The sequence below is a fragment of the Mustelus asterias genome, unplaced genomic scaffold (assembly GCF_964213995.1).
Source record: "Mustelus asterias unplaced genomic scaffold, sMusAst1.hap1.1 HAP1_SCAFFOLD_196, whole genome shotgun sequence".
In the NCBI taxonomy this organism is placed as follows: Eukaryota; Metazoa; Chordata; class Chondrichthyes; order Carcharhiniformes; family Triakidae; genus Mustelus; species Mustelus asterias.
In genome coordinates this window covers 410,278-417,238 of record NW_027590189.1, presented here as the reverse complement: position 1 = coordinate 417,238, position 6,961 = coordinate 410,278, and the positions used below count along the sequence as shown (strand labels likewise).

The 6,961-nt window shown below is 44.9% G+C and overlaps 1 long non-coding RNA gene across 1 annotated transcript; it reads left to right on the top strand.

Annotated features, from left to right (window-relative positions):
* Positions 1-1,660: 1,660 nt before the first annotated feature.
* On the top strand, positions 1,661-6,070 carry LOC144485523 (uncharacterized). Its single transcript, XR_013496172.1, has 3 exons — positions 1,661-1,797; positions 2,352-2,455; positions 5,811-6,070. It is a non-coding gene; the product is annotated as an uncharacterized LOC144485523 (long non-coding RNA).
* The last annotated feature ends 891 nt before the right edge of the window (positions 6,071-6,961 follow it).

Genomic DNA, 6,961 nt, shown 5'->3' with positions numbered 1-6,961 from the left:
GCCACTCGGCCCATCGAGTCTGCTCCGCCATTTAATCATGGCTGATATTTTTCTCATCCCCATTCTCCTGCCTTTTCCACATAACCCCTGATCCCCTTATTAATCAAGACCTATCTATCTCTGTCTTAAAGACACTCAATGACCTGGCCTCAACAGCCTTCTGTGGCAAAGAGTTCCACAGATTCACCAATCTCTGGCTGAAGAAATTCCTCCTAATCTCTGTTTGAAAGGATCATCCCTTTAGCCTGAGGTTGTGTCCTCTTTAGCCTGAGGTTGTGCCCTCTTTAGCCTGAGGTTGTGCCCTGGAGTATTCTGGTTAACACACTGGAATACTCCCTTTGGCCCTTTAGGATAATGTCACTGCAGTATATGAGATCTGCAGAAACATTCAACTAAATTCTACCAGGCACCTGATATGCTTAACTGTGGAAACCCTTTTCCATTAAGGTCTCAGATTACTACAACAGATATGCATTGTTCTGACTCGACCAGCTGGGCTGTGGAATTAATTGGATGGATCTTCCAGAGAGCCAGCAGAGACATAATGGGCCAAATGGTTTCTATTTATGCTGTATCATTCTCTAAAAGAGTGAATATTCAGTATCAGGGACAGAGAGAAGGACCAGTGACTGTGCGATTGAACCCAGCCAGGATCAGCACCATAAAGGGAGGAGTGAGAGGGAAACGGTATAAAAGCTTTGAAACTATTGCATGGTCTTGCAGAACTTTGAGAAATGGAGCACAGCAGATCACCAATTCTCAATATTTCATTAACTTACCTCATGCTGACAATGTTATTTTGAACTAACTATATGAAGTTTCAATGGCGGTTATTACCCACCATTCGCTGCGGGTGTGAAAGTGCCCTATTCACTCCACAGGAGCCCAGTACGCAGACGCAGCGTGGTATCTGGGGCATGAGCAGTGTCACTTTGCTCGGAGCCCTGCGAGTGTGGAGATGCTTATTTCAAGGGGTGAGAGTCGGTGGGGCGGAGGGAGGAATGGAGCCGGGAGTTGGGGTGGGGAGGGAGCAGAGGCTTCATAAACATCTGCTGTTGGCCGCAAGGCCTGAATAAGAGCCTTCCGGTCCCGGGTTTGCAGCTCTGGGGATTTTATCCGGGATCAGGCCCAGTGCCGCGGCCGCCATCTTTGTTTAGCGGGGAGCAGAGCGCATGCGCGGCCGGTGGGCGGAGCTTCAGGATTTGGGTGACCAGGAGAGACAATGTTTGAGCCATTGACTGACAGGCCGGGTTCATGGATGCTGCCTTTCACCTTCTCAATTTGGAGCGGCGGCTAGCCGTCTTTTATACACTTTAATCATACAGACATTTGCGGTTACTTCGTCATTAGCTTTGGGTGGTTACCTGTATTGAGACAATTCGTTTCCCCTAGCAACAATTGACCTCCAATCACATCCCTTCAAAAACAACCGTGAACAAAAACCCACAAGTTTCGGTTCCACTTTATCTTAAACTAAGCGGACCATCTGGACCTCGCGGTCTGGTTTTTTTTGGCTATTCCGTTTTTTTTATACAAGAACAGGATGTAGCTCAAAGGTTAGTTCGTTATTTAGTCAGCAACAGAATGATCTTTTTTAACCACAGGGTAAGTGCTGGGCGCAGCCGGTCCCTGTAGTCATGACTTTCAAAGGTCATAGTCTTAATTTCACTCCAACAATCACATCTCATTTATCTAAAATCCAATGAGCATAGATGTACCCTGCCTAACCTTTCCTCATAAAACAGACCCCTTCATGCCCGAAATCAGCTCGTGAACCTTGTCTGAATTGTTTCCAATGTAAGTATATTCCATCTTAAGTAATCTTATGCCAGAAAACAGGAGGGGAGAATGTTATGGATTTATATTCGGGACTGACAAATGACTGTTGGGGGTGACAGAGTGGTTCGCACTTCTGTCTCATAGCGCCAGAGACCCGGTTCAATTCCAGCCTCGCGTGATTGTCTGTGTGGAGTTTGCACATTCTCCTTCTGTCTGTGTGGGTTTCCTCTGGGTGCTCTCGTTTTCTCCCACACTCCAAAGAGTGGGTTGATCGACCATGCTAAATTGTCCCTTTGTGTCCCAAGATGAGGGGGAAGGAAAGGATTAGTGATGTATGTACATCAGGTTACAGGGATAGGGCCTGAGTAAAGGTGCTCTGTTAGAAACTTGGTGCAGACTCGATGGGCTAAAAGGCCTCCTTCTGCACTGCAGAGATTCTGTGATTTTGGAATCTCCTTTTACAGATGGTTAGGAGAAGAGGATTTTTACAGCAATCTCAAACCCCCAAAAAATGTGTATCTCTTAATTTCAAGCCACAATTGACACCTGACTCTTGTAATCTCCTTTTGCAGGGAGTTAGAATATTTGAAGATTGCAATTTTTCTCTGATTCCAGTGCTTCTGACATCTTTCCAGCCACAGATTTTAAATTAGAAAACAGTGAAATTGTTTCAGAGGTGAGTATTATTGAACATTTACATATAATTTTGAATTTTCCTGCTGTGCTCTGTTATCTGTACTCTGGTTCCACGTCTCTGGGGCTGGTGTGACTCCGTTACTGTGGATCTGAATCCATGTCCATCCATTGCTTTGTTTCACCCCTGCCCTCCCTGATCACCTCTCTGTCATTGTCAGTTCAGAGAAGGATCTGCAGGCTGATACCTGGGATGAAGGCGTTGTTTTGGGAGGAAAGTTTGGGCCTGTACTGACTGAAGTTTAGAGGTGATCATAGTATTGACATCAGATTGTGAGGTAGTGATTAGTATCGATGAAGAGAGGATGTTTCCAATGTTGGGGATTCCAGAATTAGTCGGTAGATTGTCAAAATACAGGGTCCCCCAATTCTGATGGTGAGGAGGAGAAATGTCTTCCCTCAGAGGGCCGTTAGTCTTTGCAATTCTCTTCCCCAGAGAGCAGTGGAGGCTGCATCATTAAATATACTCAAAATACAGAGATTTTTGATCGAAAAGGGAGTCAAGGGTGACAGGAAGAAAAGTGGAGTTAAGATCACAATCAGATCAGCCATGATCTTGATGGGGAGACGATGGCCTTGTGGTATTATTGCTGGACTATTAATTCAGAAACTCAGCTAATGTTCTGGGGACCCGGGTTTGAATCCTGCCATAGAATCATAGAAATCCTACAGTACAGAAGGAGGCCATTCAGCCCATCGAGTCTGCACCGACAACAATCCCACCCCATAGCAGCTGGTGGAATTTGAATTCAATTAAAAATATCTGGAATTAAGAAATTACTGATGACCATGAAACTCTTTCGATTGTCGGACAAACCTATCTGGTTCACTAATGTCCTTCAGGGAATGAAATCTGCCATCCTTAATTGGTCTGGCCTACATGTGACTCCAAAGCCACAACAACGTGGTTGACTCTCAACTGCCCTTCAAGAGCAACTAGGGATGGGTAATAAATGCTGGCCAGCCAGCAACATCCATGTCCCATGAATGAATAAAAAAAATTCACTTGAGCAGCTTGGTGGGCTGAATTTCTAACTATTTCTTATGATCTGTCAGGAACATGAAATGGTGAGTGTCGATCAGCATTAATTAGCACCTTCCGGAGAATTGGGTGGGTATATATTAAAGTTTAATTATTAGTCACAAGTAAAGCTTATTTTAACACTGCAATTTCTCTTAAAGACATTGACATCCTTTGCTCCCTCAGCTTGACACATTTATTTGTTTGGTTAAAAAGTCCCTTTCCGAATGTTCACAATCAAAGGGCTGGTTTCCCCAGGAGATGGCTGACATTTAAAAGAAGAATAAATTAATATAGGACAGAGATATGCCTTGTGTTGTTATATTGTAGATTTGGTATATTATTTATGGTCCTGTAACAAAGTACATTTATTATTATTTCTCGTTTTGTATTGTAACACTGATGCTATGTTATATATTTCCACTCATCGAGTCATTACAGCGCAGAAGGAGTCCATTCAGTAACTCGAATCCATGCCGACTCTCTGTAGAACATTCCAATCAGTCCCATTCCCTTTCTATATTCCCGTTCCCCTGCAACTTTATTTCCTTCATGTGCCCATCTAATTTCTGAAATATATTAAAGGGGACAGTAAAGCAATATTGGACAAAGACGTGTCCGATGGTGTTTTTTTATTCATCCTTGGGACACGGGCATTGCCGGCTGGGCCAGCATTTATTGCCCATCCCTAATTGCCCTTGAACTGAGTGGCTCGCTGGGCCATTTCAGAAGCTGGTTGAGAGTCAACCACATTGCTGTGGCTCTGGAGTCACATGTAGGCCAGACTGGGTAAGGACGGCAGATTTCCTTCCCTAAAGCACATTCATGAACCAGATGGGTTTTTTGGTCAATCGACAATGGTTTCATGGTCATCAGTAGATTCTTAATTCCAGATTTTGTTTTTAAATTCAAATTCCGCCATCTGCCGTGGCAGGATTCGAACCTGGGTCCCCAGAACATCAGCTAAGTTTCTGGATTAATTGTCTAGCGATAATACCACGAGGCTATCAGCTCCCCTGTTGTTATATGGTACAGATTAGATATATTATTTATAGCTCTGTAATAAAATACACTTATTATATCTGGCTGTGTAATTTTGGACTGCAGCTATATTATATATTTCCAACAATCTCTTCCCTCAGAGAATTGTTAGTATCTAGATTTCTCTTCCATAGGGACCAGTGGAGGGATTGAATATATTCAAGGATGAGTTAGACAGTTTTTGAATGACAAGGGAGTCAATAATTATTGGGAACAGGCTGGAAAATGGAGAGAAAGCTCAGATGAGGAAGGATTTCTTCACTCAAGGATGTGGTGATGTTTTGGATTCTCTACCCCAGAGGACTATAGAGCCTCAGTCATCAAGAATTTTCAAGAGAGGGATTGATAGGTTTCTAGATATTGAAGATATCGATGGATATGGGGGACAGTGTGGGGAAAATAATGCAGAGGTAGATCAACCAATAATCTCAATGAATGGTTGAGCAGACTAGATGGGCCGAATGCTGACTGCAGCTCCTATTTGTTCTGATTTCTGTGCTGGAGTGGAAGCAGTGAGCATGGATCTGTCCATCAGCCTCAATCAGCACCTTCAGGAGAATTGGGAGGGTGAATATTAGATACAGCAGAGTGAGAATGGAGGGAGAGTGTGTGGGATGGAGATTCACAGCTTTTGGGGAATGAGAGAGGAAAGAACGTTCATTAGAATCATAGAATTGCTGCATCTTATCAACCGTCCCTGAGCTTTCACAATGAATCCCACTTCTGAGGACACCCTTATCTCTGACTTGTCCGTACTGCTGGCAGTCTCACAAAGTAGCTGCCTGTGTGCTGCCTGTGTGCTGATACGGGAGGCCCTGCTCGGCAAGTTTAATGCTCCATGACTGTGTAGGGAAGTTGTTTCCATTAGCAGGGGAGACTAGGACGCGGGGGCACAGCCTTAGAATAAAAGGGAGTCACTTTAGAACAGAGATGAGGAGAAATTTCTTCAGCCAGAGAGTGGTGGGTCTGTGGAATTCATTGCCACAGAGGGCTGTGGAGGCCGAGACGTTGAGCGTCTTCAAGACAGAAATTGATAAATTCTTGATTTCTCGAGGAATTAAGGGCTATGGGGAGAGAGCGGGTAAATGGAGTTGAAATCAACCATGATTGAATGGTGGAGTGGACTCGATGGGCCGAATGGCCTTACTTCCGCTCCTATGTCTTATGGTCTTATGGTCTTATGGTCTTTAATGAACGCTCCATAGAAACTAGAAATGTAGATTTGAATTTCGATCATATTCTGAATTGCGATGATTTTTTCTAAATTGACTTACAGGATATTAGACAAGGAGAAATCAGACAGAAATCTCCAACATCACATCTAGATCTGACAGAGTGACTCGATTTCTTGGGACCTGAATATCATCGGCCTTTGAATCTAGCAGGAGAAATGTTTGTTTGGCCTCTTGGCTTCAAAAGATTGTAAACATCGCTGTGACTAGAAATGCAGTGAGATACACACACCCGAGTGAGAGTGTTCCAGTGCAGTGAGTGTGGAAAGAGCTTTAACCAGTTACACAGCCTGAAAATACATCGCAGCATTCACAGCGGGGAGAGACTGTACCTGTGTTCTGTGTGCGATTTATCCTGTGTGAGTTTCCCCTGGAGAGTCACAAGGACACCCGCACCATGGAGAAACCGTGCAAATGTGGGGACTGTGGGAAAGGATTCAGATACCCATCTGCACTGGAAACTCATCGGCGCAGTCACACTGGGGAGAGGCCATTCACCTGCTGTGTGTGGGAAGGGATTCACACATTCATCCCATCTGTGCAGACACAATCTCACTCACACCAATGAGAGACCATTTAAATGCTCTGACTGTGGGAGTGGATTCAAAAGCTCTCAGGATCTGGTGTCCCACCAGCGCACTCACACTGAGGAGAGACCGTTCAGCTGCTCTCACTGCTCAAAGAGGTTTAAATGGTCATCCACCCTGCGGGTACACCAGCAAGTTCACACCGGGGAAAGGCCATTCCCCTGCTCGGTGTGTGGGAAGGGATTCACTCTTTCATTCCACCTGCGCAGTCACCATCTCACTCACACCAATGAGAGACCGTTTAAATGCTCTGACTGTGGGAGCGGATTCAAAAGCTCTGGAGAACTGATTATCCACCAGCGCATTCACACCGAGGAGAGACCGTTCAGCTGCTCTCACTGCACAAAGACATTTAGAACTTCATCCACACTGCGGAGACACCAGCGAGTTCACACCGGGGAGAGACCGTTCACCTGCTCGGTGTGTGGGAAGGGATTCACTCAGTTATCCATCCTGCTGAAACACAATCTCACTCACACCAATGAGAGACCGTTTAAATGCTCTGACTGTGGGAGTGGTTTCAAAAGCTCTGGAGATCTGGTTACTCACCAGCGCATTCACACTGAGGAGAGACCGTTCAGCTGCTCTCACTGCACAAAGAGGTTTAG